Source organism: Taeniopygia guttata, chromosome W, assembly GCF_048771995.1.
Source record: "Taeniopygia guttata chromosome W, bTaeGut7.mat, whole genome shotgun sequence".
Lineage (NCBI taxonomy): Eukaryota > Metazoa > Chordata > Aves > Passeriformes > Estrildidae > Taeniopygia > Taeniopygia guttata.
Genome location: NC_133064.1, coordinates 33,471,567 through 33,494,572, shown reverse-complemented (window position 1 = coordinate 33,494,572; position 23,006 = coordinate 33,471,567). Strand labels below are relative to the sequence as shown.

Sequence of the window (23,006 nt, the reverse complement as noted above, 5' to 3'; positions counted from 1 at the left end):
TCAGTGAAACTCAATGCTCAATGGCCCATTAACAGAAGATATCTCCCCAGAGGGAGGATTAGTTGTAGAAGAGATAAAGAAAAACTGCCCAATTAACAGAAGAGAACTGCCCTGCCTCTAACAGATGATAATAGAATACACATCCTCACTCACATCTTGCAACCCAGGACAACCACACACTGGGTTTGGAATGCATTTTAGAGTAATAGTTTTACTAACTCAAATAAACAAATTGGTATAACTAGCTAGTTCTTATAGAGGCTACACACAGTTGTTGACACAGGCAAATTAGCTGTTATACAACACTAGCCTTTTTTTCTTGTAGGCTCTAATTTTGATTTAGTGAAGTCTAAGTCTGTTGTAGTATACAGTGAGATAAGTATTAGTTAAAAATGACCAATAGATCATCTGATGGAAGCCCCTTTCTTGGCCCTAGTACTACTGTCTAGAAGACTTGTGTTTTATCCTCAGGTTGTTTCCTGTTCTGCTTAGCTGTTGGGCAGACGAGGACTCAAGGAAACAGCAGACTCTATCCAGGATGTCAGCAAAAGAGGTTGTTTATAGACACAAAACCAGAATCTCTATGGAACCAATTATAGTAATTGTATTAGATGCTGTTGTACACTCCTTCTGATATCAGGACCCCCAAGGTGATGGTATCAGATAGATCTCTCTTCTGGTGTACAGCATGCTGCATAGAGACCTGTCTATCAAGACTCGAGCTGATAGGTGCTTCCTCACTCTTACTCCATCATATGCTGTTTTTATGTCCCTTCCTGATACAGAGCAAACAAGCATTAAACATGCTGCTAGACCCTTGTCCAAGACCACTAAGTCCTTGTGATAATAAATATCTTAGGTGTGCCACAGCAGCAACTGTCTCAGCTGCAAACTGCAGATAATGAACTATATTTCTCTACTACTGAACCCAGTTAAGTATTTCACAGGCATTCCAGAAAGGAAGAGAACACAACAGGGCTTAACTTTCATTAATATAGGATCATAGTAAAATTCCATTTGGAAGGGATCTCAGGAGGTCTTTAGTCCAATGTCCTGCTCAAAGCAAGGTCATCTAGGGGTTAGACCAGGTTGCTCAGGACTTTATCCAGTCTGGTCCTGAAAGCCTCCAAGGATGGGGACTGCACAACTACTCTATATACCTTGACCCCATGCTTGACCATCCTCACACTGAAAAAGTTTCCTATTCAGTCAGGGCCTCTCTTGTTTCTACTTATGCCCGTTGTCTCCCATCCTTCCATCATGCACCTTGTGAAGGGTCTACCTCTGTTTTCTTGATAGCCTCCTTGTAGGTACTGAAAGACTACTTTTAGGCCTTCTCCTCTTCAGAATGAAAAAGGTCAGTTCCCTCAGTGTCTCCTCAGAGCATGTGCTCCTGATAATCTCAGTGGCCTTCCACTAGACATGCTTTAGGGGATCAATGTTTTTCCTGCATTGTACTGTGCCCTAAACAGTGTTCCAAATATGGTCTAATGAGTGCTAAGTGAAGGGGGATAATCACTTCTCTTGATCTAATGGCTACACTACTGCTAATACAGCCCAGGATTATTTTGACCACCTTTGCTGCCAAGGAACACTGCTGGCTAATGTAAAGCTTGCTGTCTATCAAGAGTTCCCAAGTCCTTTTCAGCACAGCTGCTCCCCAGCCAGGCAGGCATCACCCTGTATCTTTTTAAGGGATTCTTCATTTCGAGGTACAAGACTAGGGTCTTGTTCTTACAATCATAGAATGATAGAATCATTAAGATTGGAAAATATCTCTAAGGTTATTGAATTCAAATGTTAACCTATCGCTGCCATGTTCACCACTAAATCACGTCCATAAGTGCATGTTTTTTTAACAATTATAGAGCAGCCTTTTTCAATGCCTAATCACCCTTTAAGTGAAGAAATTTTTCTTAATACCCAATTTAAACCTTCCCTGGCAGAACTTAAAAGCTAGGTCCTGTCACTTGTTACTTGAGAGAAGAGACTGACACCTACTTCATGACAACCTCCTTTCAGGTAGTTATAGAAACCAATAAGATCCCAGAATCACTAGGTTGGAAGAAACTTGTAGGAATGTGCCCCTTGTTGACGGAGTAAACAAGTTACCCTTTGTCCCCTTAAAAAGGAAAAAAGCCCAGAAGTTTCTCTCCTCAATTTGGTTAAAAGACACCTCATAGGACCTTGGGGACTTCACCTCAAACTTAAGGATAGCTAATTGGACACTGTCGGAATCTGCAGGTATTGATGATTCCGAGATTGTATAAAGTCTCTGTCTTTCTGCCCTGTTGCCAAAGAAGAAGCCATAATTCATCTGTGCTGTTTTCCAGGTTGTTTATTCTTGCTTATGTCTAACATGTTCTGCTGCCCTGCCGCAGGTCTGTCCTGCAGGGCAGTGTGCGGGGCTCTGCCTCCAGTGGGATGTTACAAACATTATATACCAGAAACTACGTGTGCTATATTTACAATAATGTGCCAATATCTATCATCTACGTTGAACAGTGTGTCCCCAGCCTAAACCAATAGAAAAATGCCAACACTACAGTGAAACATGGAGGGCATGAAGAAGGAAAAGGACAAGACACCCCCAATTTCCTCCATCTTGTCCCCTCTGAACCCCTAATCTAGAAACCTAAAATTTTACTTTTGCACCCTTGCCACACTTAATTATTACTTATATCAAACACTCAGAGCTTGTAATTCATCCTGTAAGATGGAAAACTCTTTTCCATGGACAGAGATCAGAGACAGTGTCTCTCCGGGCTCTGTACAGGGGGGTTCCTGACCCCCTGCCAGGGTCCCAGGCCCTCCAGGGCAGCCAGAGGGAAGCCCTGGATTCCCACAGGACAGGAGCCAAAAAGTCCCGCCTAAACAAATCCCTAGAAAAGAAGAGAACAAAATTTAATCACTTTTGTGAAGTGGTTTAGCAGGAGCAAGAACCTCTTGCCTGACTTGGCTTTTCTCTGTAAAGAGCTTTTTTATTTTTGCCTTTTATTAAAACTTTTTGTTTCTAACACTGTCACAGGAGCCATCCTGCTTCTTTTATGCCACCTGAGGTAACTGAGCTATAAAGGGTATAATGCTTATCTCTTAGAGCTTATAAGACCAGGCTTGAAAAGAGAAAAAGCATCAGAGACCTTTAAGATCGTCTAGTCCAACGCATGCCATAATACCTCAACTAAACCATGGCACTGAGTGCCACATCCAATCTTTTTTTTAAACACATCCAGGGATGGTGACTCCATCATCTCCCCAGGCAGACCATTCCAGTACCTTAGCGGTGATGAAGAAACACAGGGAGACTCTGATATGGTCAGAAGAATCCAAATTTATTGTGGACTACAATGCTTATATAAAATTTTAGGAAGACTAGTAATGTTTTGCTACAATGATTGGGTTAATCATTACATTAAAAAACATACATTTTACAACATGTCTTGCTTGCAGAAGTTTTGCTGTAATTTTCTTTTCTGGTAAGTCCTGATTTAATCTTCAGCTTAGTCCTCAAAGTTCTGTTTGCTCTTGTCAAGGCATCCTGTTATCAAATCTCTTATGCTCTTATGCTAACCAGGTCCAAAGTCCACCATCTGTCTTGTGTGTTCCAATATCTTCCCCTTCTCTTTTAAACCAAAACCACTCCTTTAATGGCCTTATTAACTAGTCTCTGCACACATTGAAACAAGCAAAGTATCATGATTACTACAATTATTATTAAAAATCATCACATATATAACCATCCTAAAAAAGAATCTTTCAGCTGAAAACCTTAGCCACTAAAGGCTCAGGCTTGATCTTTATAAATGAAAAACAGTCCTGATGGCAGCTGCAGGGAGGGGGACATTACTGGATTTAGAAAGATTGCCAGAAGTGTAATTGCACCAAAAGGTTTGATTTTTATACACAGGGTGATAGGGAGAAATTTTAAGAGTTTTAGACTGATTCCTTCCCATGTATTTAGAATTAACATAAATATCTAATTTCACAGAATCCAGGATCTCTAATTCTTGGGGTTCCAAGGGTGTTTCAGGAAGGTAAAGGATCCAATTTGATATGATTTGATTTGCTTTTAAAATTTTTAGTGTAAATATTAGTGTAAAGTTCTGGAGGAGCTATATTCTCCCCTAATTTTTTTTGTTTTTAATAACATGTGTGTTTCTTGTTATGAACATAAAAGCAATATAAAAGCAAAACTATAAACTTATACTAAGTAAAAATAAATCAGATAATACAATTAATAGTACATGAAAAATGGAATGGTGATTTAAAACAATGCATTATCAATTTCTTAAATATTGTACTATTACTTAGAGTCTGTAGTAATTGGCAAGCTTAATTTTTAAAGTGAGGGCTTGGAAAATCATTCTCAGGTAAGATTTCCAAGTTCACTGTAAAAGGACGTTTAGCTATTATAGGTCCAAATTTGGCAAGTCAGAATGACTTGAGTATAGTTTTTCTGTAGAAAACACTTGGGTTTATTGGTATGTTGTTGGGAAGGGTAGATAAATATGATTAAGAACCACAATGGTACAGCCAGGACGAATATAACGCCCCCTACTGGCTGGACAAATACCCTCACCTACAGAGGGGTCCAAAGGCCAAATGGACTGTTCCATGTCACCCCCCAGAATGTATGGTTCACCCCACATCTGTAACCCTCCCCTGAACCATCAGGTGCCTGTGACCCCATTGGCCCAGGTCCTGTTCCAGCCCACCCTGGAGCCCCCTTTGATAAAGGCTCTCCGGGGGGCTGGGCGTTCTCTTGGATCTTCCCTTCTCCTCCTGGAGAGTCCTCCGGGAGTCCCTGCTCCCCTCTCTGTCTCTCCCCTCCCCCATCACCCTAGGCCCAGCCACGTGCTGTGTCTGGCAGCTCGAGGCAGGGTCACAATGCATCCTGAATAAACCTCATCCCCCAAGAGCAACCAAAGAGATCTCGCTTGAATCTGTCCGTGGAATACAAATCAACGTCGTTACAGTATGTTTCTCCACTAGTTAAGGCTAGGACTTGGCCAGGGTCCAGGCTTTAACTGGAAGAGTCTCTTTAATATATTCTAGAAACCTCTTAGTAATAGTAGCTAGAAAAATAATATATGCCTTATAAATATCTGTACAACAATATGTGAAGGTTTGTAAATCAGCTGGCTTTGTCATTTATCTTAGCTAAATAGTACTAAAACAAAAAAAGCATTAACCAGATTCCAACTGATAGCAATCATAATATGAAATTGTTATAATTCTTCAGTACTAATAAAAAATAAAATAACAAAAATTGTTCTTATTTCTATAACAAAATACCTGTATCTCGCAATTTAAATGAGCAAATTTTGACAAAATTATTTAGGCTTTATGTCATTCACTTGTGTGAAAAAGGCACATTATATAATTGGCTCTTCGAAAATGTTTAAATGAATACTATATTTGTTATGTTCGAAAGTGCCATATTAATCTCTTCTAAGTAGTGCTGTATTAATCTTTTTTAAGTAGTGTGGTAAATATAGTTTTTAGGCTAAAGCATAATATTAAAATAGAAACTATGTGATGTAAGATACTTTTTGTAACTAGTACAAGAAATGCAAAAGATAATCAAGAAATTATTCGCATTATCCTATCTGGATAGAGATAACAGCAACAAGACACCAAGATCCCAAGAAAAAGAATTATTGCCTCCTTATGGGGAATGCTCACACTTTGAGGAGCCAAGAAAATTGATTTACAAGATGAGGGGGGGAAGCTAAAATTAAGCAGAAACACCCTAGTTTGAAAGGAATTTTTGAATCATGTATGAGATATATGAATATGCAATAGGCTATTGCATTTAAGAAGTAATCCTTTGTTAGCAAAGTGCGCTTTGTGGCAGAGTGCAAAGCGCACAGACATCTGCAATTCTTTGCTTTTTATTTTCTCTTGTTATCCTAATTTTTATTACTCTTGTGAAAAACGCCCATCATTTGTTTTTAGAATTTTTAAAAGTTTACTAATAATAAAATTGTTATAAAAATAGTAATACAATTAGAGTAATAAAAATTTAGAGTTAGGACAATTATAAGACAATAAAAACCAAAGAATTACAGACGTCCGGATGTTTTTGGACACTAAGCTGCCAAAAAACATGTTTTGTGAACAAAGGAATAACCCTTAAAAACCATACATTGTTGCATATTCATACATACTTCATGGTTATGCATACATTCTATTTAAAACAAGAAACTCTGTCTGGTATATGGCAGCTGCTTCTTTTAATCCCCATGGCTTCTTTGAGTCTGAGCAAGACCTGAAGAAATTAGCTGCTTCTGATAAGAAAACCATAAATTCCTCTACTCTGGAAGACTTAGGTGTTCTGTGACTGTTATCTCGAAGCAAGTATCTCATTCCTTTTAAAAAAACCCCACATACATAGTTTCTATTTTAACATTGTGTTACAACCTAGAAATATATTTAACACACTACTTAAGAGAATTAATACAGCATAACTTTCTAACATTACACATATAATATTCATTGTAATATTTGTGAAAAGCCAATCATAAAATATGCATTTTTCACAATCCCCCTTCTTATTCTTTATAAATCATCTGGCTTGAGTAATATTTCTTATCCACTTGCATTCTTTGGACTCTTGGTAATCAAATATAACATGGGATTAAACAAGGATGAAACATCAAAACAGTTGTAACACATAAAAGGAAGAATCCTAATTTCTTCCACCATCCCATCCTCAATACATTACCCCACCAGTTAGTTTTTAACCTTGTTTTCCCATTTTTGGACTGGTAGATGGGCTACATTTTTTTTTTTCTGATATCCTTTGTTTTTTCCAGGATGACGTCCCCATTGTCATCTATTTTCAGCAATCTGATATATTAAACTTTCCACAAACACCTCCTTCTTTAGCCAATAAATAGTCTAAAGCCAGCCTATTCTGATACACTACAGTTTTTGTTTGGCTTTGGTGACTCTATATTAATTCCAGTGCCTGAGGAGCTTTGCTTGTTGTCATCTCTATAACTGCTTGGAGTTCTATAACACGATTCACTATATAATTTGGGGTCAATACAGAGCTAGATTGTTGTGCTGGCTTCAACTTTTTGTTTACTAATTGCTTTTCTACCGAATCTTGGACTATATCTCTAAGATTAAATGTAAAACAAATCCATCTCTCTCCTTTTGGACATTCAATGCCCCATCTATTACGACTTTTTCCTAAGTTCCTTGTAATCCAATATTTTTCTCCATTTTGCCTTCAGGTACTTAATTTGGATGGGTTATAACAGTGGCTGATTACATGGGTGTGTGAAACAAAAAAGAAACTTTGGTTTCTTTCCATGTAATGCTTTCTGTAGCATTTGTGACACAATCTTGCTGGAATCTCAAAAGGTAAAAGACAACAAATGAGAGACAGAAACAGGAATAACAGAGGTCTGGTATGGCTTATACCCCCACCTCCCCTGCCTATGGAGTTGCTTCCCATAGCAGGTATATGTGATCTTCTCGGTGGCGAATACAGTGGTCAATCTAGGCTTGTCCTCTGTTGCCTTTGTCACTCCTTTTTTACTAATTTTTTTTTATTTTTAGGCGAGTCGTTTTCGACACTCCTTAACTGTGGTTTCCCACCATTCCTCAGGTACCTCTCAAGCAACAGTCACTAATAATTCCCATCCACAAAACAAAGTTATTACTTCCGGTGTTTTGAGCTCTATCGTAAAGGGGATAGATTCCATACTCGATACTTCTTGCAACGAGAACATAGATTTTGTGAACTACAATACCAATTATTACCATAATTTAAACTATTACTTATAATTCAGCTAGCGTGTCCAGTATTGGGATGAATCAAACAAAGTATACAGTATAGTACTAATGGCAATTTCCCTACTTCCCTGTACAGGACACAGACTAAGACCAGAATATAAGAACTCTTTGACTAAAACAGTCCTGATCCTCCTGTTTGAAGTGGCAGTATTCCTCTCCCAAGGAGGTGTTGGAGGCATCTCAGGGCTTATTCAGACAGTGCTTAAAACCAGTGGTGTAAGCTTTGCCTTATTTCTCAGTTAGGTGTTATTCTTTGTACCTTCCTGTGGGACTCAGATTCAGTCAAAGAAAAGAAACTGAGAGTTTCTAGCCAGGCAGGTGCCTGGGAAAGAGCTGGAGAGAATGTAAATAATTCTTTATCTCTCTTGTTTTTCACATTGTTTATAGTTAAGTTCTATCACTGTGCGTCAAGCACTCTGCACCAATGGTGTAGATTGTTTTCACTTCAGAACGAATGGATTTGGCCTTTGCAAAGCTCTGTATAAAAGAGCAGTGTATTTTGAATAAATCGGAGTTTTACTCTCAGCAGCCTGAGACGACGGTGTGGGATTTGGTCAGTTCTTCACCCGAGATTTTCTTCCACTGCTCAGGGAGAGAAGTCCTTCCCCTGTGAGACTGTGGGGTCCCTTCCCACAGGAGACAGTTCTCTGTGAACTTCTCCAGCGTGGTTCCAATCTCACGAGTAGCAGTCCTCCCAAAACTGCTGCAGCATGGGTCACACTTCCATGAGGTGCTGTCCTCCAAGGATAGGCTGCTCCAGCTTGGAAGCAAGGGACCTCTCTCTCCACTGGGTCTCCCACTCTGGATCACAGCATCTTCCAGGCATCCACCTACTCTGGTGTGGGCACCTCCTCCACAGGCTGTGGATGGATCTCTGCATCCCTTGTGGACCTCCATGGACTGCAGGGGGACAGTCTGCTTCACCATGGTCATCACCATGGCCTGCAGAGGAATCTCAGCTTCAGCACCTGGAGCACCTCTTCCCCTTCTTTCTGCACTGACCTTGGTGTCTCCATGTTGTTTCTGTAAAGAAAATCACGCTCTGAAAAGTCAGTGTCCACAAAGGAGACAGAGGAGTCCTGCAACTTTTTTCTAATAAAGAGAGGACACTGGGACACACAGGGTTTTCTCTCTCGAGGTTTCGGAGGGCACAGCCTTCTTTTATCCTAAATGCCTGGCCGCATGTTGGCGTCTTCCTTTTCCCATTGGCTGAGGTACTAGGAATGTACAGCCTTCTGGAGCCACCTGCCACATATCCCCCCTTGAACTTGTCATTTCCCTCCAAAGTTCAGAAACTCAGACTTGAGGAAACCCACTTGTCTGTTTCAGGAGCCAAGCTGTCTGGGCTCTGTAACAAACCTGGTGCTTGAAGTTAGTAGCGACATTAAGACCCATTTCAAAGACATAGCACACATCTTCCTTATCATTTCCCTCACATGTTCTCACCTCCGCCTCTTTTCTGGCTGGAAAATTACAACTGCACACTACTTTTGTTTTGATTTCTTCTTAAATATGTTATCACAGAGGCGTTACCATCATCTCTAATTGTCCCAGCCTTGGCCAGCAGCATGTCCATCTTCAGAGCCATCAGGGATTGGCTCTGCCAGACATGGTGGAAGCTTCTAGCAGCTCCTCACAGAAGCCACCTGCATGGCCGCCCCGCTACCAAAAACCAGGCCATGCAAAACCGATACACAGAAATTGGGAAGGAAGGAAGGTCTGGGAAAACTGAGAGACATGGACATGCTGAGCCAAGTCCAGCAAAAGGCCATGAAGATGATTAAGGGATTATCATCAAGAAGAGGCTAAGAGAACTGGTACTGTTTAGCCTTCATAACATTTGGGGAGGTGTGTGTGTGATCTTACTAATATGTATTAATATGCACATAAGTTTTTGCTTAATATGTTTGAAGTAGCCCTTATGACATGGTAGGCCAAGTTCTATCATTAGCACAGTGACTCAAATGAGCAGAGTGGGTCTAAGCAAGAACAAAATTTCATGCCACTGGTTGTTACTGAATTGAATTTTAATAATGTCTACTGTGCCAGCAATAAACCATTTCCCAGACCATTGTAGTTTCAACAATGTCAAACTCAGTAATCATATTAGGCATTTCTAAAAAATTGCAAGTGAAAACTTCAGTTAGAGTTGCTATAGCTGCCATGTTAGGATCCTGTCTCTTTTTGTTCAGTAATGAAAAAGTTACTGTGGATTTTATGTCAATATTTTGTGTGCAGTTGTCACTGTATGATCTCTTCCAGAACCTAACTTCTACCCAAATGGCCATCAGGCTCTGTACCCCATTTCAATTTTGTCATACAAAGGTCAGTTCTAATACATTTTCTCCACCTGCCTAATGCATATTTATTTGAGTGATGTAATCTCACACAATGCTTGAAAGACAAAGTTCTTTACTTCATCAACCAACTTCCAGACAAGAAGGTGGGTGAAAAATTCCCTAGTTTGCGAAGCTCAAAGACTTGTGACCAGTGCTGCAAAGTCCAGCTGGGAGCTAGTAACTTGTGGGGCCTTTCAGGGATGAGTAGTAGGACCAATATAGTTTAAGGTCTTCATGAACAACATGGATGATAGGACAGAGGGCACTCTCAGCAAGTTTGTGGATAATGCCAAAAGGCAGAGGTGGCCCGTAAATATGCTTGAGGGCAGAGCTGCTGCTCTTCAGAAGGACCTGGACAAGGTAAAGAAATGGGATGATAGGATTTCAACAAAAATAAGTTCAAGGTTTTGCACCTGGGCTGGAATAATTGCATGTAATGGTACAGGCTGTGGAATTACTCTTTATGAAGCAGCTCTTCAAAAAAGGCTTTGGGAGCCCTAAAGTACAAATTGAACACATTGGCAGCATGCCCTTGCAGCAAATGCAGCCAAGCACACCCTAAACTAAATTTTAGTAAAGGTGTAGTCATCAATACCAGGGAAGTGATCCTTCCCCTCTATTTGGCACTTGTAAGAACACATCTGGAGTATTATGTCCAGTTGTAGGCTCTCCAGTAAAGGATGTTCTGGGGTAACACCAGTAGGCACACAAGCACCATACAACTGCTTGCTCACCCCCCAGTCCCTCACCCAGTGGGACAAGGGAAGAGGAAAGGAAGAGCAAAAGGAAGAAAATGTGTGGGTGGGGCTAAAAATTGTTTAATAAGGGAAGGAGAAGTGGAAAAAGAGAGAAAGAAAACAAAGCAAGTGATGGAAAGGCAGAAAGAAAACAAAGCAAGTAGTGCAAAGTGTGGCAGGAAGTCTACCCCCTCCCCTCCTCTCTACCACAGATAGTTGGTGCATAAAGAGATAACCCTAACCAGGGCTGAAAGGCCCAGCAGGGGGTCATCTCTGGCACCAAAAAGGGCTCAGGCCTCAGCAAAAAATCTACATCTTAGTCTGGAGAGAAGATGTGGGAAGAGATATGTCCAAGATTTAGAGACAAGATGTTTTCTATTACCATCTGTGTAGCAGTTGCCTCTGGGCAGTTTTCCTTATCTCCTGTTAATGGGCCCATCAATGTCTTGCCATATGACTCAAAGATAACTCCCTCCAAGAGACATTTTCTGTTTAACAGATGATCAAGGACCCACCTCATGACTCAGAATGACATCAGCCCATTGTGAGATGCTCTGCCCAGGGGGGAGGAGCTAAGAATTCCCACCTAGATATATCCTGGAATTTTTTAGACAGAGAGGCAGCCTTCCCACAGGTTTCCAAGAGGACACAGCTGGGGTTTTCCACTAGACCGACTACACCTTTTCTACAGGACCACTGCTCAAACAGAAACCACATCTGCCACTCCAAGAGGACTGCAGCCACTCCAATTTGGACTGCTACCAACACGCTGGCCAAAGGGGTGTCATGTTGTATTCTGACTTTGTCAGTGATCTTCCTGTTGTATTATTGCATGTATTTTTTATCTTTTCTCTTTTCCCAATAAATTGTATTTCTGATTTAGTCTCTCACTGGTTTTGCTTTTAAACCAGAACAAGATAAAACTAATATTCTTGACTGAGAGACACTGTTTTACAAACTATAAAAGACAAATGAGAGAGCCCCTTCAGGTTCTGGCCAGTAAGATGCCTACAGCCTTGGGAGATATTTGATTGGGCAAGACCCCTGTCAATCATGGTAACATCCACCTACTCTTCAGGACCTCCTTCTTCACTGGCAGAATGGAAGGGAAAACCACCTGGGCCTCTATGCCTTTGACCCTGGCCCCCAGAACCATGTTATCACTCTTGCCACCTTCCAGATCTCCCCTGGAAGTATTATTTGTGCCCACATAGATAAGCAACAACGGATAATATACTGCTGAGGGGCAAACAAACCTTGTCAGTCTCTCCACAGTGTCCCAGATCCAAGCCTCTGGCAAGCAACGAATTGCCTCAGGAAACAGGTCAGGTTAGCAGATGGAGGCCTCTGTCACTCACAGGAGAGAGTCTTTAACTACTATCACCTGTTTGTTCCTTTTGATGCCAATGCATGGTTAGAGCCTGGGTGGCCCTGATATTTCTCCAGACACGGCTTTGTTTCCATCATGTCCCACCAAGGCACTGAACCTATTCTGCCATTGCATATCTGCAGGTGGAGAAGCAGCCTTCCTCCTGTTGCCAGAAGTCATAGGCCTCCAGCCTTCTACCCCACAGGAGTCCCCATTTGCCACTCAAACACAATATTTGATTGCTCCACATTCTGGCAGTTAGGAGTTTGAACTTTCATCTCTCCTACGTGTCTGTGGAAATCCTATGTAGGACCTTAAGGCTTCTCAGTCAAGTTATATGTTTGGTATGGTAACAGACAGCAGACCAACAGCTTTAGATTTATTGATAATTCAGAATACCTGCACAATAACAAATGCAAATCATCAGTACAGTAAATCATGCCAAAATTACAGTAAATCCAATAATTCACTAATACTGGGCTGAACTTAATATCAGGATGTGTGTCCTGGGGTGACTTTATGATGATTGTATTCCCATTCGTCTGTTTAGCCCAGAAAAAAGTTTTGCACCTTTAAGACTGGTTCTGAGAGCAAAGGGGGGAAGAGAAGAAGCACGCAGCTTGTTTTCAGAAACAGCACTCACTCCTCCACATTCCTGCTCCTGGACTGTGTTGTCTGTGGACAGACAAACAGTGGGACATAGCTCTCCTTTTATTTTTAGTCAGTTTTTAGCTAGCTGAGGCAGAGAAGTTCCTGGACTGTGTTTTTTTTTCTTTTTCTTGGAACTGTTCAAACCTGCTCTGGACTGAAAACCCAGAAGAGAACCGGCAGCTCTCACCTGCGGCCCACCAGGCTGAGCCTGGGCCACAGCATTTCCATTGCCGGAGAGACTGATAAGAGACTGAGTGAGCCAAGCTACAGCACACGAAGGGGGCTTTCCGAGTTTGTTGTGGATGCTGAGAACTGGTCAGAGAAGAAAGTCCGATAAACTTTCCCAGGTATTGCTCTGTTAGGCTTTGGGAAAGTTCGGAAAAGGAATTAAAATAATTCTTAATCTTTGCAGCTGGTCTTGTTTTCTCATAAGATGTTTATAAGAGGGTGTAGTGCCTAATTAGCCAATGGTGTGAGGGGTGTTGATCAAAGACCAATGAGGTCCACCTGTATCGTAACTGTCTATCAAAAGTGTGTGATTTTTAATAAAATTGCATTTTGCCTTCTGAGACCTAGTAATCTTTGTGTTGCCTTATTCACCCATCCTCAATACAATGAAGACAGTTTGTCATTTCTTCTAAGTGGCTAGTGGTTTTATTGTTTAATATGGTTCAATTCTTGGGCTGGTGAATGCTTTGCCTGTTAAATAAACAGGTTTTTCCACTTTTTTTCTCCAAAGAAATATTTTCCTGAAACAGTGGGGGGAGGGGCCACTTAAATTTTCTTTCTGGAGGAGCCCCTTTGGAGGTTTTCTCTGAAATTTGCCCTAAACCAGGACAATGTGCAAAGACTTACATAAGCATGGCTATGAGACAGGCTGGAAGAAAGCAGTGTGGCTTCTTCAGATGAGTGAGTCATCAAGCTTGGGGAATTCTAAATTCCCTGATCAGACTGTTCTTCTTGGCTGAGTCACAGAAGCACTATCTGGACTTGTACCCAGTATATCCCAGTATCTGTGGATACGCATGCATACCCACGCCCCGAAGCGATAAGGTCATAGGGACCTTCCCACTGTTTAATGACTAAATTCCGCACCCGAACCTTCGCTCAAGGCTGATGTGTCTCTTCCAAAGCTTGCACCTAAAAGGTGATGATTCAAACTGATAGGGTTATTTGAATTCTGTGGCACAGTAAGATGATTGATGGTATACAAAGCTTTTGCCAACCGAGTGTGCGGGGTTTCACCCTGCATTCCCCGTTCTTGTTTTTGAAGAACCCGCTTCAGAGTACCATGAGCGCGTTCTACAATAGCTTGACCAGTCAGAGAATGAGGGATACCAAACTTGTGTGACACACCCCACGACTGCAGGAACTACCGCACCTTCTGCGATGCGTAAGCAGGACCATTGTCAGTTTTCACAGCAGAGGGTATGCCCAGAACAGCAAAGGCCTGCCTCCAGTGGGCAATGACATCACAGGCTTTTCTCCAGTGTGAGCAGAAGCCCACATCACAGAGGAGAACGTGTCCACCGTGACATGCACATACTTGAGCTGGCCAAACTTGGCAATCAGGGTGACATCGGCCTGCCAAAGCTCCAAGGCCCTAAGGCCTCTGGGGTTGACGCCTGCCGGCAAAGGTGCAGCAAGCGCGTGACAGTCGTCTCATGACTCGACAATGTCACGAGCCTCAGTTGGCGTCAACTGAAACTGCTTCTGCAAAGTATGTGAGTTCTGATGGAAAAACCCACGCGATGCCTCGGCCTGCGCGAGTGCGTCAGGCTGAGGTGCTGCCCACGCTGGGTTAGCCAACTTGTCGGCCCTCGCGTTACCTTCTGCTATAAACCCTGGCAAATTGGTGTGACTCCTCACATGTAGAACGTAGCACAGATGAACCCAGGCCTGAATGGCACACCACAAGGTCTTCAGTAAATGAAACAAGACAGGGTTACTGACCTCCTTCAAAACTGAATAACCCAACCACTGTGCAGTGTTGGCCACATAGGCAGAATCTGTGACCAAATTGAGAGCTTCCTGGGAAAATTTCTCAAATGCCATGACAGCAGCCTTCAATTCAACCAATTGGACTGACCCATCCTCATGACTTTCTAGAACCTGCCACTCAGATCCATCCCTCCAGGTAAGAATGGCCGTTCCTGTTTTCCCTGAACCGTCAGTGAAGACAGTGGGTCCCTGCACTGGCTCCTGACTATTTTTGGGATGCAAAGAGATTTGTTTGAATTTCGCCACCTGCAGTAGCTTGTGGCTGGGTAGATGATAAGTGATCTGCCCTGAAAAGTTTTCCAGAGCACTTTGCAGGGACATACTGTGTGCAGAGCTCCAGTCAAAATCCTCCCGCTCTACTGGGCGTATGATCTTTGCGGGATCTGCACCCATCAATTGCAAACACGCTTGCTGGCATATGATTATCAAGTGAGCAATTAGCTCAAACAATCTGTTTGCCGTCTTCTGTGGCTGATGGGGCAGGAAAACCCATTCCAGGATGTGCAAAGAATCAGACCATTTGTCACTCCATTGTCCAAAGATGCCTGTGGGATGCAAATCTGGAGTGGTAATGAACACAGTGACATCAAGGGAAGTATCAATGCGATTAACCTGGCAAGCAGAAACAGCTTGCTGAAGCTCCTCCAGCACCTGATGTTCCTCAGGGGTGAATGTGCAAGGCGACTTTAAATCAGAGTCTCCCTTTAACAAATCAAACAGAGGAGACAGTTGTGCCTTGGTCAGTCCCAAGTACGGACGTAACCAAGTGATGACACCTACCAATTTCTGGGCATCATTCAGTGTCTTCACCGAATACACAAATTGCACCTCCTGGTGTCAGATTGTCCATTACAGAATTTGGATCCCGAAATACATCCAAGGAGGTTGTTGTTGAACCTTTTCTGGAGCCACCTGCCCCCCATGAGAATGCAAAACATCGAGCAACAGAGGCTGTATCCTCAGCAGCTCATCCTGGGTGGACACAGCCACCAAAATGTCGTCCATATAGTGATAAAGATGGGCATCAGGAAACTGCCTGTGAACTCCAGACAAGGCATGGGCCACATACCACTGCCATATGGCAGGAGAATTTTGCATGCCCTGGGGCAAAAACTTCCATTGATATCGCTGTGTGGGCTCAGCATTGTTGATTGCTGGCACCGAGAAGGCAAATTTTGGTCTGTCTTCTGGATGCAAAGGAATTGTAAAAAAACAGTCCTTCAAATCCACTATGAGGATCGGCCTATTGGCGGGAAGCATGGTAGGCGACGTCATACCCGCCTGCAATGTTCCCATGCTTTCCATCACGGCACTGAACTTTCGGAGGTCTTGTAACAACCTCCATTTCCCAGATTTTTTCTTGATGCAGAAGACAGGAGTGTTCCAGGCACTGGTAGAAGGCTCCAGATGACCCTCGTCCAACTGCTCCTGCGCCAGGTTTTGAAGGGCAAATAATTTGTCTTGAAGGAGGGGCCACTTGTTCTCCCAGATGGGTTTGTCCACCAGCCACCATAAAAGAGGCATAGGACACTCTGCGCCCTTCATCGCAGCGGCCCCCATCAAAAATCCTTCCTGATGCGCAGCCCCCATGCAGACAGAACATCCCTTCCCCAGAGGTTAACACAGTGTCGTGGTTTGACACGGAAAAGAATTTTCTCGTGAGGAAGAGGGTCACGCCAATCAGTGGTCGGGGTTGGATATTGGCATTTGGGCTAACCATTGAAGGCTGGACACGCCTCTGAGAACACAGAGGGGTTAAAAGCAGAACTCCCAGGGGAACTTTCTCTTTTTGGTTCCGGTCATCAGAGAGTGCAGACTCTCCCCTGCCTAGCCATGGGCTGGGTGGGGGAGGGGAAGCTGAGGTAGGCCGAAGGGTGGGTGGACCGGAACTGGCCAGCTCCCTGCGGATGGAAGGGTGGAGGAAATCTGGGATGTTCATGTTTCCCCTCCCCAGAGTCTCTCTGGAGAGAGAGAGAAAGAGACAGTGAGGGTGCCAGTAATAAACCGTGGGGAAGGAGAAGAGCGGGGGGGCAGAAGGTGCCCAGCATGGGAGCTGAAGGTCTGGGCAAAGACCCAGCCGCCGGCCGTCCAGGGAATTTTAGCCCTTTGTTGGATGATGAAAGCTTTGTGAAATATTACTCCTTCTCGATTTGAAAGAGAAGAAAAGAGACAGTCTGGGACCTCAGATGTTAGAAGGAGAAATTCTAGGTGGGAGGAGATGATGGAGTGGCTTTTGGCTGGACTTTTTCTTGTTAACCATAGACTGAACCAATTTTCTCCTCCAAAAGAGACTGCATTTTAGGGGGATGTATGGTGAGCCAGGACACCTGGTTCAGTGACTACCAACACAGGCGTGAACAGAGAAGAGTTGAGGAGGGTGTGGTGATGCCCTCTGTCTTCTGAAAGAAGATGATCTCTGTTCTTGAGACCCTCGGCCCCAGGGGAGGAAGAAAATGGGAGGGACTGTGATACCAAAAGTGAGAAACTGAACTGTTGTTTTTCTTTGGTCCTGGGCAAAGCATCCTTGAAAAGAAAACCCCATGAGCAGTCTGTTCATGCATGGTGGCGAGAGCACTGTGCATGGAAAGGAGAGTGTCACACTGGCAGATTTTCTCCGGGCAGTGCCATGTGTGACATGGAAACACAAGAAGTGGCAATTGTGTTTCCTGGGGGTCTATGGCACAGGGGAGACTCCTCTCTCCCTTGATGGACTGAGTATTGATTATCTGAAGGGTGGGAACCTGATTGGGGGTCCAAGTTGTGTCTCACTGTGGTTTGTTGGAATTGGCGGGGGGGGAGGAGGAATGTTTTGGAAGGTTTTCATTTTGGATTCAATGTGTGTTTTTCTTTCTTTTCCTTTTTATAGTAGTAGCAGTTTAAAATTTTTTTCCATTGTTATTAAGCTTGGGCCTGCTCTGCTCTGTTCCTGACCGCATCTTACAGCATTCATTTGGGAGGTTGCATTTTCATGGGGGCGCTGGCATTGTGCCAGTGTCAAACCATGACACATAGGTTGAAGTAACATGAGGCAGAATCATGGCCATCTGTCCCTCTGGGTTCGCGATCAGCGCGGGCTGCTGGCTCACATAGCAACGCGCTGTTCCTCCCAATCCTGCAATAGGCGTCTCCACTGGATCCAAGGACCACTCCAGGCGCCAGGCGTCAAGGAAGAAAGCTGTGACGTCCACGCCGCTGTCAAGAAGCTCGCAGAGATGGGTCTCTGGCAGCGTTGCACCAGGGATGGACAGGGTACACAGCATCTCGGGACGTTTTTCTGTCAGGACAGCAGACCAGTGAACTTGAGGCGGCCCAGGGGATCCAAAGCCACCGTCACCTCACGACCGATCAACTGTCCTGCGAACAGAAGACGTAAAAGGCACAAGCTGAGCAATTTGTGTCCCTTTTGGGATAGTGACGGGGGGGGGGGTGGGTGGGTGTGGAAATCATGGCACAAATCTGTCCCTTGAAATCGGCATCAATGAGTCCCATGTGCACAATGATGCCCTGAAGGGTGGCACTAGATCTTCCCATAAGGAGAGCACTCATGCCCTAACCCAAGGGACCAAAGGCATCCAGGAGAACCTTGTGTATTTTGCCAGAATCTATGACAACTGTTGCTGCGGTGCAGACATTAACACCTGCTGAGCCATGGGTGCTGGCTGCAAGCATCAGCACCGGGGATGGAGAGAAGCTTGTGTCTGGGCACGTCTCCCCTTCGCACTCCGCTTCCTGTTTCCTGAGCCCGGCAAAGCCTGGCCATTAGCATGAACAGTCGCCTTACAGACATTTGCAGTATGGTTTGGCCTTTCACACTGACCACACAAAAACAAGTGAGTTGTGACCTGCTGTACCTTCTTTCTCTGTTTCTTGCTGGCCTGAGCATTCCCCTGCTGTCACTGCCCACCCTGTGGCATCACCCAGACCAGCTGCACAGCAGTAGCCATGGCAGGCTCCGCGGTAGTAGCCAAGGCAGCCATCTTATGACCTGAGGTGCCTACCTTTGCACAGGCCTCTGCCATCTGAGGGACAGAAGGATCACCAGGAAGAGCCTCTATGATTCTCCTACAATCTGCATTGCAGTTACTTCTCACAAGGTGTTTAAGCAAAAGTTTCCTTGCCTCAGGATCTCCCACCTGCCTCTCCACAGAGGCCGACAGCCTGTCTGCAAATCTTAGGAAAGACTCATCAGCTCCCTGGACAGCAGCCACTAATGACTCCTTTGGAGCAGCCACTTCTATGGTCTGAATCAACGCTGCCATGCCTGTTTTCTGGCACTCATCCAGCACAAGGGGAGCAAAGCCAGCCTGCCCCTGAGGATCAGCATAATTGCCTGTGCCTAGCAGCACATCAGTACCAATCACACGTCTGTGATCCTGTTGGCCCAATGTAGCATTTCCCTCCACTGCTCTAGCTGCCAGCTGAGTCCATTTAGACTCAAAAAGGTTGTATTCTACAGGCTGAAAAAGAACATGAGCCAATCTTTGAATATCATAAGGTGTCAGCAAATCAGCAGCAATCAGTATGGTGGAAGCGTCCACAAGGCTGAGGAAGACGACCCACGGCCCCGGGGAAACACAGGTCTAGAGCCGGCCGTGTCACCTTTCGTGGCAAAGCTAAACACCGCAGTGCCCGCACTCGCTGCAGCCCTGGTACCCGCAGGAGGGGCGGTTGGCGGAGATAGACCAGCCCCCGCCGGGGCCTCCATGTGGCCACCCTTCCCTGGCACAGGGGGAGAGCAGTGCCTTTGGTCCGCACCCCAGCCCCGGGGCCCGGCACAGGCTGCACAGGGACGGGGCCGTCAAGCACGGCACCCAAAAGAGTCTCACCCGCCAGGGCGGGGTCCGACAGAAAGTCGCCCAATGTCCCGCCTGTGTCGGCTTCCTTCACCTGCGCATGACCAGCAGGCTGCACAGACACAGAATCAATCAATGATGTCGATCCCGAGCAGGAGAGCATGGGGGAAACGGCTGGGTCTGCTCCCGCCGCCCCCAAAGGATACGTTGTGGAAACCCTGCAGTTTGGACAAAGTGTTGTCATCGAATCAGGCTCCAGCAGAGGCGGAGGCTGAGCCAGGGGCTCCCTGTAGCCCCCAAGCACCGGAACGGCATGGAGAGATGGCGTTTCCGCCCCGCACTGCCTCCCTCCCGGCGCAGAAACAGTCGGGGTTGGCACCGCCAACTCTGCAGGACCCCCAGAGGCCCACAGGGCTCCACCCATCCTCTGGCCGGGAACCCAATTCACACCGGAGTGAAACAGGGGATTTAAGGATTAACAGGGAATTTAGCATGATTTAGGCAATGGATACATTAACATATGGTATACGTTATTCTACCCATACGGGGACCCTCTGAAGAAAATCTGTTACCCATTAAAATTATGCTGAGCCAGCAAAAAGAAGGGGAGCCTGTGATAAAGATTGCTGAGCTTGCTAAAAATGCAAAGCAAAAAGGCAACTGCGCATGCGAAGACATCTGAGTTTGAAAGTACAATAGTGAAGAAGACTATGAAAGCTTCTGTGGAGTTGTGTTTTTTATGTTTTATTACATTTGTATTATGTATAGGTTTGTTCCATGTACCCCCGGTTCTGTAATGGTTTCTCCCCGGGTTTTCCCGCCTTTCCCCCGTGTGTCCGTTATCCCCAAAAGTGCTAAGTCATCCCCCTGTTTCCCCCAGATGCCTGTCCGTTACTCAGTGTCCCTTCCCATCCACCTAGAATCTTCCATCCGGGACACCAGGTGATTGGTAGAGGACCTGGGACCCTTCCCCTGTCTATCCTTCATTGGATGTATCCCCGTATCACACCACCCTTGAACCACTCTGCGGTTTTTACCCCATTGGCTGTTCGGTTTTCCCCCATTCCATATTTAGTTTGTTTGCACGGTTCGTTTCACACTTTTCTTCTGGCTGGCTCCAGCGCATTCCACCTTGCCCGCGCCTTTCCGGCAAATACCAGCACGGCACGCCTGGTCCCCTTCGAATTATTGTATTCCCCGTTGGATTACAAGAAACGGAATTTGCCCCCAGAGAAAGACTCTCTTCATAATTCGCCGTGGGGTCGCTGGCTGCTCTTTGGAACTCCGATAGCGCTTCCCAAAGCCCGCGAGGGTCCAGCGGGAAGCGCTAGAAACTATGCCCGCACCTCTCCCCAGATGAACTAGCCGGCGCTGAGGAAGGGCGTCGGGGAGAGAAGCGTCAGCAAGCTTCGTCCCATCGGACCCCAGCCTCATTTTTGAGACCACTGACTCAATAAAAGAACGAACTACGCAGTTGCAGCTAATTTCCGTACCATGCGGAGAATGGGTGGAGATACTTACTGAATATGCCCCCGGGTACACATCCAAGGGATTTGTCAGCTTCCTGCAGCAATGGGGAATAAAGCACAAAACTGGCATCACATATTCCCCGACAGGTCAAGCAGTGGTGGAACGGACTCATCAGAGTCTCAAACGCATGCTGAAACAGCAAACACCAACTATGAAGGTGGAGTCCCCCCAAGTTCGGCTCGCGCGTGCCCTCTTTACACTGAATTTCCTAAATTGTTCTTTTGAAAATCTCAACCCACCAGTCACCAGGCATTTTAACAACCACGAGCTGAGCAAGGTTAGGGAAAAACCACCAGTTATCATCAAAAATCCGTAGACTTGACAGCTGGAAGGGCCCTATGAGTTAGTTACCTGGGGACAGGGATACGCTTGCGTGTCCACGCCCTCAGGCCTGAGATGGGTCCCGTCCAAATTTGTCCAGCCATATGTCCCCAAACACCAGACTGATAAGAAAAAGGATCCTCAGGTGAAGCATGCAGCCCTCCGCAGACGGAGAAAGTCTCCCCCCTTCCTTTTTGACTCAGCACCTTCTCTTTCAGAGCCTTCCCTTTCACCATACAGTTCCCTGGACTCACCTTTCCCTTTTGATTTAAACCTCCCCTCCCCAGAATGCTGACTTATGTTGCTGTTAACATTCATTGTTCTTATTATGAGTTTTAGTAAGGTTAAAAGGTTTAAAGGTCATCAATTCCACCGTGCACATCGACCACGCAGTCTTCACCGCCCCATCAGAGCTGACATCCGCTCAACACAGACAGCCAGAGAAGAACCGAGCAGACATTGGGTTCAACGATGGGGAAAAGGACTGTAAAACCTCCCATTTAAGTTATTTTCCGTTCTTTTCTTTTGAAAAACAGAAGAGGGAGTTGTGGAATTGTGTTATTATATGTTCTATTATGTATAAGGTCATTCCATGTATCCCCTCGCGATCTGTAATGACCTCCCGGGTTCTCCCATTTCCCCCCGTGGTCTGCCTTCCCGAGAAAGTGCCCAGTCACTCTGTTTACATCTCTCAGACCATCTGTCAGCCACGCGGCGGGGTCGGGAGACGACCTGGCACCCTTCCATCTGTCCATCTCCCATTGGACCCCTGCACCCCACTATCCCCAGTTCCCCCGTGGCGTTATCTCATTGGCCGCCCCGGGTTTCCCCTATCGAGTACTTATAGAGCAGGTTGGGGACGCCCCGGTGCTTTTTCTCCCGCCTGGCCCCTGATCGCTGCTGCTGCCTGGCCCGCCGCCTTTTCTCCCGCCGGATTCCTGCGTGCTGCCGCGGCTCTGTCTCTCGCCCGGCCCCTGACTGCCGCAACCGCCGCCGCTGCCCCGGGCGATCGCAGCCGCCTCGGACTGTCCTGCGATCGCTGCCGCAGCTGATCCGTTGCCACCGCCGCTGCCGCGGTCGCCACGGCCCCCGCACGTGCCGGCCGCAGCGCCGCGGATCTGCACACAGCCTCTCTTGGATCGCGGCCAGCTTCGGAGCGCGCCGCCCCGCCCCCGAATCGGCCAGGCGGCACGGACAAATTCGAACTTAGCACGCAGCAGCCTTCTCGGTTTTTGCCTCCCCAACCAAGCCGTAATAAACCGAGATTTTGCCCGCGGGGGAAAAAGTCTCTCTCCTTTTATTCGCCTCGGGACTCGCCTCGCTCCCAAATCCACGCAGCACCGGCAGATACCCGCGAGGGTTCGCCGGAAAACACGGAAGTTGCCAGCGCTCCCCCCCCCACAGAGCTAGCTGGGACAAAAGGGGGGACAAGAGAGCGCTAAGGCAACTGGGCACT

The 23,006-nt window shown here is 45.7% G+C and overlaps 1 long non-coding RNA gene across 1 annotated transcript; it reads right to left on the bottom strand.

Annotated features, from left to right (window-relative positions):
- Positions 1-17,747: 17,747 nt before the first annotated feature.
- LOC140682173 (uncharacterized) lies at positions 17,748-21,462 on the bottom strand. Its single transcript, XR_012053442.1, has 2 exons — positions 21,221-21,462; positions 17,748-18,260 (listed from the first exon to the last, which is right to left on the bottom strand). It is a non-coding gene; the product is annotated as an uncharacterized lncRNA (long non-coding RNA).
- Between the last annotated feature and the right edge of the window lie 1,544 nt (positions 21,463-23,006).